Below are 11122 nucleotides of genomic sequence, written 5' to 3'. Positions count from 1 at the left end.
CCTACCCTGAAAAGGGCTGATATTACAACTAGTCCTGACTCCCTAAACCTATCTCTCTGGCAATTCGCTCCAAAAAAACATTCTTAGTCTGTATAGCGCCCACAGCAGCAGTGGTGCCGTCTAACACTAAGCTGCAGCAGTGAGGAAATGGTGGCAACAGGGCAAATGGCTGGTTCTTATAGAGCAAGGACATGTGACATACACAGCCAATGACACATGCCCTTGCTTGTGTGCATCACATGCACATTGCTATGTGTGTGCACTGCTGATAGGCTGAGAGACTGCACCGCCCCACTGTAAATGCGGGGAAAAAAAATGGAGATCGGCGTTATTTCAGCACAGATCTATCCCCCGCCCACTATACACTGAAACAGTCCATTAACAATGATAAACTGTTTTAATGTGCAAATCAAGCTAGGCTTTTGGTGAACGACCAGTTATCGAACAGAAACTCGAACAGCCGAATTTTAAGCAAATTGTTCGGGTTTGTCGAACGACTCGAACACCGCCCAAAACAGCTCGAATTTGAAATTGGCAAACAGTTCGACTCGAACACTGCTCATCTCTACTCCTGATGCACCAGCAGCTTCAAATAACGGTTTGCTGCAATCCAATGAATTTGTCTGGCAGAAACCTTCCTCATTATGCCTTCATCTGCATGAACTCTTGTCTGTGCTCTGTTTCAGTCACAAATCTCTTCACAGTATGATGATCACTCTAAAGTTTTTGTGAAATATCTAATGTTTTCATACCTTGTCCAAGGCATTGCACTATTTAACGCTTTTCAGCAGCAGAGAGATCCTTCTTTTTTCCCCATACTGCTTGAAACCTGTGGCCTGCTTAACATTGTGGAACATCATTAAGTACTTTTCCTTTAATTAGAATCCCCTGGAAAACTAATTCACATGTGTTTAAGATTGATTTCAGTGATCCATTGAGCCCTGAGACAATACCATCCCCGAGTTTATTTGAAAAACAAAACAATTAAATCTTTATGACACTTAAGTCCAATTTGCATAATTTGGAACACAGTGTAGAAGGCTGGTCTGTCTGACTGAAACAAGCGGGTTTCGATGGCTTTACTGGGTGTGGTTAGCTATACACTGATCGTGATTACAAAGTTTTTTTGCTGAGTTGAACTGCCTCGTTCAGACAGATGAAAAGGTGATACATATTCATGTCAGATGATTTCTGCAGGACCAGCGGACTGTCCACCGCAACACATGCAGGGATTGCATAACAAACAGGCAGTCCCTGCATGAGTTGATGCTGTCGAACAGCCGCAAGACAAGCAGCCACAGGGACTCAAACATATTTTTCAAGCACACCGAAAACACTCTGTTGGCACCAGTGCCTTGGTTAGCACACAAGCATACTTGGATAATGCCTTATCCCAGCACGTTCGCTCATCACTACAAGAGACCTGTCAATCACCTGCAGCGATCAAGGGAGAAGCCAGCCAGGGACCACACCAGTTTCGTCAGGTCTCTCCCTAAAATTCCCGGCTGGATCTTTACCTTCTTAATGTATGATTACGTCATGGAGCATGTCAGGGTATTTGTAGCGGGCTCAGGAGCAGAACCTGCTCCACACAGGTCAGATGTCACTATATTACATAACTGACATCTGCCTTTAACAGCAGCGATTGGCGCTACCTGTTAACCTCTTAAATGTTGCTGTCAACCCCCAATAGCAGGATTTAATTGCGTGATCCAGTGCCATTTAGCCCCCTTAGTAAAGCGCTCGTGGGGAGCAAATGGTTTGCTATGACAGCCAGTAGGCCGATTGAAGGCACCCATGCCTATCATTTTAATTTGGTGCAGAGCCATAAGCTGTGCATCATGGGAGACACTGACTATGGCATTTCTGTATATAGTGCAAACAGGTTTAACTCCCCTAAAGGGGACCAACAAAGTAAAAAAAATATGTACCGTATATCTTTTTAATTCGGTCTACCCTTTTTCCCCCAAATTCAAAATGCAGAAATGTAAAAATACATGTTTGGTGTCACATAATTGTCTTATCTATCAAAAGTACGCCTGGTCCGGTGCCTCCCATCTTCATGTGATGACGTCCTCTTTTTTGCTTCCTGCCGCGGCTCCGGCGTACTTTGCCCATTTGAGGGCAGAGCAAAGTACTGCAGTGCGCAAGCGTCAGGAAAGGTCAGGGAGGCCCGGCGCACTGCAGTACTTTACGCCATGGACCTGGACCGCCCCTGGGTGAGTATACTCTAACTTGTTTTTCTCACTGTTTAGGATACATTGGGGACTTATCTACAGCATTACAGAATACTGTAGACAAGCCCCTGATGCCGGTGGCTTCTGCTTATAGGGCCAAAATTCCCTTTAAGCAGATAAACTATGCTCTGAAATCCCGGGGCATTTCCGAGAAATACTGAGCTGCAATCGAGCAGCCAGTCTGGGAGGGGGATTTGATAAGACCCCAGATGGTTGGCAATGTTCCTCTGTGTATGGGGGTTTTTAGATGAAGACACTCAATCCTCTGGTTTTCAGGGAAGATGACTGCCATCAGAGAAGTCTGGGGAGCACAATGGTGTCTGGCCACAGCTGACTGCTCGCTTCCTATCACAGACACGCTGAGCGTGCATGAGTATGGAGGGTGTAGGAGAAATATGTCAAAGGGCATTTGTCAGCTCCTTCTATTGGGGCATTGGAGTATGACCAATCTTCCAGCGACTTCCAACAGTGGCTAAAAATGACCAAAAAGACACTTGAGGACAAAAACCGCTGGGGTATCCTGCAGGGCTGTGGAGTCGGAAAGCCATACCTCCCTGACTCCAACTCCTCAGCACTGGTCTCCAGCAGCGTCCTCCTTCTGAAAAACTCCCTGGGATCGCACATAGTTGGAACATGTGCACGTACCTTTAAGAGTTTGATTTTAATACTGTAAGCCTCACTCTAATGTCTTTAGCTACTCCATAGAAGCCACAGTGGTGGAGGGAATGGATAGCCTTTCTCATGCTCACTTGCAGAGGACCTGTAAAAAAAAAAAAAAAGGGAGTCAAATACCTTGTAAAAAAATTTCCCTGAGCTCTCTTCCATTTTGCCCTGTGCTGCTCCAGTGCAGAGATGTTCATGTTTGCTTCTGCTAGAGCGCAGCATGTGAAATCTCTGTAGTCATCCTGTGCGTGCGCTTTCTCCGCTCGAGTCCGCCAGTCTGTCTCAGACGCTGCTGAGCTGTGATTTGCAGACTCTGGGAGGGAAGAAAGCCCAGGCCCCAGAGAAACGCACAGGATGACTACAGAGATTTCACATACTGCGCTCCAGGAGACAGAAATGGGAATATCTTTGCAACAGAGCGGCACAGTACAAAATGGAAACCAGTGGCAAACTCAGGAGCACTTAAAGATTTTACACTGTGTTTAGCGACATCTTTTTGAGGTAATTTTTAAGTATTCGCCAACGCTATAGAGGTTATTGTTACTGTCCCCATTGGGGATTACAACCTGACTGTTCTATCTGTCTGAAACTGGAGTGTGGGAGGAACAGAAGTGACCTACAGGGGTGACCAGCGCCTCAGGCCTCACTCAGGCGGCCACACTAGCCAAGCCCAGATGGGACTACTTATACTCCTGCTACTATGGCGTATGGACGCATTGGTGCTGGGGCTGGACACCGTCTGCCTCCCATAACAGCATTGTGCAAAGAAAAATCAATAATACAAAATATGGCTGATAACAGAGAACAAAGGCGTCACGCTAACATATCTCAGCCAGCAGGAGGCGAAATTGTAAAAGGCATACACCCCCCCGGTCTGTCTGCCGCACGGCTACGGCAGTCAGGCACTTAACGGGCGGAGATTTGACTTCAGGGCGGAGTTTGTTGAAATCTGTACTGCGCATGCACAAATGAGACGCTTGAAACACGCTTGCGCAGAAAGTGCTTCCACACACTACGCATGCGTGCTATCGGACGGGGGCTATAAAGTCCCTGCGCAGCTTCCGTCGGCCTCTTTGTCCTGCGAGACACGCTGTACGGACATGTGCTCTTCCGCACCGCTCAGGTGAGTTCTGTGACCGCTCCGTTTCAATGTGTAGGCCTAGCTTATAAAGTTGTACTCTTGGCTGCTCGGTTTCCTTTTGGTTGTGGCATGTAATACTCCCGTCATTTTCTTGCTAAATTATAAGAGCCCTTATGTGAGATGTTGGGGGTGGTCGTCCTCTGGGCTGATGTACTTGATGACAGACCTTTTTTCCCCATCAGATCGACCCTGGTGACCAGTGACTCTTATTAGCCAGTCTTGTCTGATACATCGCCCTCCCCTCCCCCATGTTTGCCTGTCATGGCCGCCCCGCAGTGTGTAAATGTACAGATAGCCCTGTGGTCACTCTCTTGTGTCTGATTTATCCGCAGTGATGGCGTCTTGTCCTCGGAGGCCGCAGTCAGAGATCTGAGCCGGTAAGTGCTGGAGTTCACTTTTCTGGGTCTGCTGGGAGCTGTAGTGCCACAGATAAAGGCTGATGTGCGTGATGACAGAACTTTTTTCCCCATCAGATCGACCCTGGTGACTTGTGACGCTTATTAGCCAGTCTTGTCTGATACATCGGCCTCCCCAGTGTGTGGCCTGGTGGCCGCCCATCATGGCCGCTGCTTTGGGGTTTCCCCAGATCTGAAATGTTCATAGATTATAATGCCTCATTAATTTTTAAGATCTCTGCTTGCTGTCAGTAAATGGAAACCTTTTAGCCTGGATATTCCTTTTGATGTTCTCACAGCTGAGGCTGAAGACTACATTAGCGCTGGAGACATTCACAGATAAATGTAATGTGCGACAAATATAATATATACTGTGAACTTGCTGTAAAAAGCAAAACTTCAGAAGTGCCATGATTCTTGCATTGGCAGCACATGACATGGTGCAACACCCCAGCCCTGGTGTCTGTGTAGCCCCGTCCATGCCCTGGTGTCCCGTGTGGCCCCGTCCGCGCCCCAGCCCTGGTGTCCTGTGTGGCACCGTCCGCGCCCCAGCCCTGGTGTCCCGTGTGGCCCCGTCCGCGCCCCAGCCCTGGTGTCCCCATCCTAATTCTGCGTGTACTGATATGTTGCAGCAATCTGAATAGGAGCGACCTGTTCTTGCCTTTAGCTCACAGCAGTGTCTGCACACTGTAACAACCCCTCAGCTATGTGAGCAGGACTGTCAGAAGCATTATGTGCTCCAGCTGTAGACGTCGCTGTCTCTGGTGCAAAGCTTAAGGTGTAACTATCCAGGAGAACGGGTCATCGCTGTGAGGGTAGAGCCATGTGTAGCTGCAGCGGTCAGTACCATCTTATGACTACATAACAAGTGCCAGCCTAATCCCACCTGTAGCTGGGCACCATTCTGGATTGGTGGGTGGCATCTGTAAATGTTTCCATTTCCTGACTGCAGAGATGGGAAATGTAGCGCTTCCTATGACACAATGATTCACTTATGTGACGATATGCGGTAAATTCTTCCCTCGTTGACCCATGTCTCACTGGTGGTCAGTGGTTTCATTGTGCTGGACACTGCTGATTAGTAGCTGCTAGTGGTTGTAATCATGTCTCTGAATTCTGACGTGTACATTTTCCCATCTTCATAGGATAATATGAAAAATGGACTGTGACCTGTGGAATTTACTTCCCCTCTGACCTGCACGAGGGACCATGAATGGTGAGACGCTTTTATGGGATGGTTGGGGTGGTCGTTCTCTGGGCTGATGTACTTGATGACAGAACTTTTTTCCCCATCAGATCGACCCTGGTGACCAGTGACTCTTATTAGCCAGTCTTGTCTGATACATCGCCCTCCCCTCCCCCATGTTTGCCTGTCATGGCCGCCCTGCAGTGTATAAATGTACAGATAGCCCTGTGGTCACTCTTGTCTGATTTATTCGCAGTGATGGTGTCTTCTCGGCGGCTGTGGTCGGAGATCTGAGCTGGTAAGTGCTGGATTTCACTATTCTGAGTGTGCTGGGAATTGTAGTGACGCTGATGTATATGATGACAGAACTTTTTTCCCCATCAGATCGACCCTGGTGACTTATGACGCTTATTAGCCAGTCTTGTCTGATACATTGCCCTGTCAGTTATTGCTGCCCCCCACAATGTGTATAGGTGGATAGTGACACCTAATGTAACCGTCTTGTTTCCTGTTTATTCACAGGCATGGCATCTCGTTTGCTGAGGTAGGGCTCCGTTTTCTGGACATGAGGAGGTAAGTTCTGAGGCTGCTGGGATTTGTAGTGAATATAATGGCAGAACCCCCATCAGATCAGCCATGTGGGGGGATGTGTGCATGTGATGCTCATGGTGTCTTGCTCTGCAGGTCCACGCAGCAAGGGCAGAGTTGTAGACGTGGTGCTGTCCGCAGTGATGGAGGATCAGGGTAGGTCATTGATGCAGGGGAACGTGCAGCGCTGCCTGTCGTAGGTGATGACTGAAGCTTTTTTCCCCAGCAGATCGATCATGGTGACTGCAGATATTTAAGCCAGATGTGTCTGATACGCAGAGCAGCGCAGGGCGGGCGGGCGGCAGATGGACATGTTTGATATCTGATGGCTTGTTTTGCAGGTGTGTGCCAACTGAGGGGACAGGAGACGCTGCAGATCTGCTGGAGGCCGGTGACCGAGCAGAGGTTCTTACACTCCCGCCATCAATATATCTGGGTACAGGCGCCCTCTACTGTGATGTGTGAAATAATAAAAAACTTATACTTAGTACTTGCCTCCTTATCTGTCTGTAGGTCCTCGGCATGTTGTCAGGAAAACTTTTTACAATATTTTCAGTAATGTTTTCCATGTCGCACTTGTTAGTTTCCAGGTATTGCACAGGTAAAGCACTTGTATTACTGGGGTGCAGTCAGCACAATGGGTGCTTGTCTGAGCTTACTCATTTGGGTAACGTGACGCGCGCTGGGTACAATTTTGTAGATTTGATGCTTAGTCCGTACTTTCCTATTTGTTATCCAATGTGCATGGACATCCTCAAGCTGCCTGCAGGGGTTGCTGCCTCCATAAGTTTCCCTAGCACCTGTGTATTAGAGCTGTTGTGCTGTGCAGCTCAGGCTACACAAGATGGATACAGCGACACCTGCTGATGAATATCAATTATACAGTCAAAAGAAGCCAAATACAGCCTCTTCCCTTTGTCCTTTCAGTTGGTGGTACTCCTGACAGTATAGGAAATTAATAAAACTGAATGAATCTTGTAGGAACATAGTTCTTCAGCCAATCGGCCGCTTGGTTTTGTGGATGAAGCATCTTAACTGCAAGAAACTGGGAGAACTGTTGCTGTTTAAAGCTGCAGTATGTGAATGCTGCCCAATTTGGCCATCGTTGGACCTGTGCTTATGTTAATATTTATATAAATGGTGAAATCCGTATATTATGTGATTGCTTCAAGGGATCCTATGTCTTTGCTCTCAACTCACTGTACAGTGTGTAAACGTTATCACGTGACCTGTAAGAGCATCCTCTGCATCTGACGCTCACTGATCCTCACTCTGGTTACATGTAACGACATCTTCCCGAATCAATATTTCAAAGACATGATCCTCCGCTGCCAGGTGAATAATTCAGGCCCCTGTACACAGCGCTGATACATCCAAACAACTGGAAACTGGCGGCGGACGATATTGCTGCAAATTCAGATAATCGCCAGCAGTAAAGTATATTACAGAATTATTGGGGTGTGAGTCGGTTTATCCTAACTGAACCCCCCCTACTCCAGAAACAATGCAATGTCAAGTGGAAAATCCCAGAAAATGTAAAAAAAAAAAAAGTTTTACATACAGCAGAAAATGCTGCAATCTGACCCTGAGCATGCTTTCACACTCCGTTTTGGTACCCGTTCGATGGTCCATTCAGGGTATGCATCTGATCATACCGCAAAATAAAATTCAGGTGTATGCGCTGATTGGGTCATGGGCTATAATGGTGCTGAGGCAGTCCACATGTGCGTCTACTGGAGACTAACAGTCCAATGTAATAGACTGTGTCTTCCTCCAGTAGGCGTACACTCCCGCAAATGATGCACAACAGAGCACACCTACGCTCTGCATACACCCGAATTCAGTTTTGCGAGGGGTTTGGGCATAAGTCCGTCGGAACCAACGAACTGGTGGCAGAATCTAGTGTCAAAGGACTCAGGCTGTTTTTGCACAGCCAAAATCTGTTCTTTGTATTATCACTGTTCATTCGTTTTTCTATGTTTTTGTTGCATTTTTTTTTTTTTTTGCAGCGTTTCTTGGTTGTGGAACACGTGTTTGCTTTGTCTACAGTACATGTTTAATTTAGTTTTATTTGCAGAAATGCAGTTGACATGCTGCAGATTTAAAAAAAATGCAGTTATTCAATTCTGGAAAAAAAGCATGTACATGATTTCTCAACTCTTGCTAGTACTGTAATAAGCAGCTTGTAATTTGCATAAAACTGCAAAAAAACAGAAATGCAAAGTGTCAACATAGCCTAAAGCTTGTTTCTTCCCGCTGTTAAATTGATGTCGTCTGCACAGAAAAACAGAGCTACAAGATATAGAGGCTTAATATGCGAGGACAGGTAGTAGGTTATGAGATAACATTTTTTACTTTCTCTGACGTGTAAAACACTCAGGTCCTGCTCAGCCCCGGTCTATTTTGAGGCCTGCTATCACATAAGGTGAATTACTAGAATTGGGGACTATCCTGATTGTGTAAACCCGGTCACAGTGGAATGGCTTTTACTCTTTTTGTATTAACATTTAGTACTTGATATTTTCTTATTTACATTTATTATTTTTATTCTAAGATATATTTGTTAATGGCTATAGTGTGAATATTCACCTACATATTCTATACTAACTGGTTTGCTGGTCCATGTTTATCGGTCGTTCATGACAGCACCACAGAGAGGGGGGATCCGCCCTTCAGGAACAGGAAACCTACAGATACATAAGGGCGGCACGTCTCCCACGCATCAGTTAGTTTCCTGTTCCTGGAGGACAGGATGCCCTACAGATTATTCGTATTTCATCTAATCCTACTAATGATAAAGAAAGGAAACTACACACTTTAGACGTAAGATGTATCCTAGAGTATCTAGCAGTGACTGATCCTTGGAAGATAGATAACGGCCTATTCGTGTCCTATCAGGGTAGCAGGAAAGGTCATAGAGCATCAAAATCTACGCTAGCTAGGTGGATCAGGGAGGCTATTTTGCTGGCACACGTCTCAAAGGGCAAGCCGGCGCCTGAAGGTCTAAGAGTGCATTCCACTAGAGCTATGTCTGCTTCATGGGCGGAGAGGTTAGTTTTTCAATGCATCCGCTGCCCATTGTAGAGTCCCGGGGAGGAGGAGGCGGAGTTCCGGCCACGCATGCGCGATAGGAAATGCAGGATCTGATGTACGAAAAAACATTCCCTTGAACGTTTTTTCGATACGACGATCCGTCAAAACATGATGCATCCAGTGCACGACGGATGTGACATATGGCTATACGTTGTGATACGTCGGCAATACAAGTCTGGGCAAAAAACGCATCCTGCAGGCAACTTTGCAGGATGCGTTTTTTGCACAGAACGACGCATTGTGACGGAGGCCAAACTACGCAAGTGTGAAAGAGGCCTTACCGGTTAACAGTGTTTTTTGGAGTCCATGACCGCACCCATACATTACCTCCCGTCTTCTTAATTTCTGGGTGTACACCTCTTCCTTTGTTTATAATCCACTCGTGAATAGTTAGCAGTAGTATCGTTGTATGTAAATCATGCTGTTAACCTTGGTGGTGCTCTGTAAACCAACTGATGCGTAGGAGAGGTGCCGCCCTTATATATCTGTAGGTTTCCTGTTCCTGAAGGGCGGATCCCCTCTCTCTGTGGTGCTGTCATGGACTCCGAAAAACCGGTGAGTAACTAAGACTGTTTAACATATAAATATATCACTAAAACAAAGTTCTGTACATAAATACAGCACCAGAACCAAGCTCAGATCTAAAAACCGCACTAGAAGCAAACAGACTGATTCCCTTGCACTCTCCACAGCACAAATACTTTCAATTCTACCATCTTCACAGTTCTGTGAACCTGCTATTACTTTATCAACCAGTTTGTACTTACCAGTCTTGTCCAACTATTACGTTAGCGCCTTCTCATTTTTATACATGATGCTGAAATTACGATGGGTGCAGAGGTTGAACTCCCCAATATCCAAAGTGGATTATTACAAAGTAGTTAAAGCTGATGGCCTCTAATGAGCACTTGCACTCATCACTACTTGTCTCTCGAGTTTGCCTAGTGTGCTTGGGTATCCACTGAGTAGCGTGGGTGCTCGAGTGACACTGTTAAGTCCCCATGGCCGCATGTTTTGCGGCTGTTAGAAGACGCATAATATGAGGGATTGCCTGACAAACTGGTGATCCCTTCATGTTTTGCTCGTTGTCTTACCATGAAACATGCAGGGACTCGAACATGTCATTCGAGCACCTGCGATGTGTCATTGCATCAGCCGGCACGCTCCATGTATCCGGGTTCCCTCTGCAGCTTATTTTGTAAGCGCTATAGCTTGCTGAATAAGTGGGGACACGAATAAACTCCCTCAACTCTAGTGACGAGCGCTGCCTCAAAATCTGCTCTTCAGATGCAATCTCTACAGAAATGTCATGCTTCACCCCCAAGCAAGTGTGGTATAGGGCCTCTGCTCCTAATATAATATCTGTGCACCCCACTAATTTTCCAATAGGCACAGACCTAAGGTTACAGTACTGTGGTGTACAATGTTATGGAGAGGCACCGAGCGCTTCCTGCACAGCTGTGCCCCATCTGTCTCATGATACGTTACTTATGAGAAGATTCATTTAGGCCACATATGTCACATTTAGGAAATCCTCTTAGAGCGCAGATTAAAGGAGCAGTCCATGGTATGAGACTACCACTTCTCCCTCCAGAGACACTGCCTGCATGTCACCGTAACCACAAGAAACTGAACTCCGCAGTCACAACACTAGTAAGAAGGAACACCAGGGCCCCACACCTTTCATGGAAAAATGGTAGTCATAGAGAAGAACCAGCATAATGGGAAGAGATCCCCAACATTCTCTGCATCATCTATTCCTATAATTATTAAATAAAGACCGAAACACTGCGTTACTATACATAGAAATTAGATTGAG

The 11122-nt window shown here is 46.3% G+C and overlaps 1 long non-coding RNA gene and 5 other non-coding genes across 6 annotated transcripts; all 6 read left to right on the top strand.

The window, feature by feature from the left end:
* Window positions 1-3907: 3907 nt before the first annotated feature.
* Window positions 3908-6697, top strand: LOC138664274 (uncharacterized). The gene is made up of 7 exons (XR_011318320.1): window positions 3908-4023; window positions 4374-4418; window positions 5582-5652; window positions 5879-5920; window positions 6145-6195; window positions 6307-6366; window positions 6552-6697. It is a non-coding gene; the product is annotated as an uncharacterized lncRNA (long non-coding RNA).
* LOC138668345 (small nucleolar SNORD12/SNORD106) lies at window positions 4186-4277 on the top strand. Its single transcript, XR_011319171.1, has one exon. It is a non-coding gene; the product is annotated as a small nucleolar SNORD12/SNORD106 (small nucleolar RNA).
* LOC138668341 (small nucleolar SNORD12/SNORD106) lies at window positions 4477-4568 on the top strand. Its single transcript, XR_011319167.1, has one exon. It is a non-coding gene; the product is annotated as a small nucleolar SNORD12/SNORD106 (small nucleolar RNA).
* On the top strand, window positions 5695-5786 carry LOC138668344 (small nucleolar SNORD12/SNORD106). Its single transcript, XR_011319170.1, has one exon. It is a non-coding gene; the product is annotated as a small nucleolar SNORD12/SNORD106 (small nucleolar RNA).
* On the top strand, window positions 5969-6060 carry LOC138668342 (small nucleolar SNORD12/SNORD106). Its single transcript, XR_011319168.1, has one exon. It is a non-coding gene; the product is annotated as a small nucleolar SNORD12/SNORD106 (small nucleolar RNA).
* Window positions 6401-6491, top strand: LOC138668346 (small nucleolar SNORD12/SNORD106). The gene has a single exon (XR_011319172.1). It is a non-coding gene; the product is annotated as a small nucleolar SNORD12/SNORD106 (small nucleolar RNA).
* Window positions 6698-11122: the final 4425 nt, after the last annotated feature.

Source organism: Ranitomeya imitator, chromosome 2 (genome assembly GCF_032444005.1).
Source record: "Ranitomeya imitator isolate aRanImi1 chromosome 2, aRanImi1.pri, whole genome shotgun sequence".
Taxonomy (NCBI): domain Eukaryota; kingdom Metazoa; phylum Chordata; class Amphibia; order Anura; family Dendrobatidae; genus Ranitomeya; species Ranitomeya imitator.
Note: the sequence above shows the minus strand (reverse complement) of the source record. Positions and strands in the feature narration are given on the sequence as shown.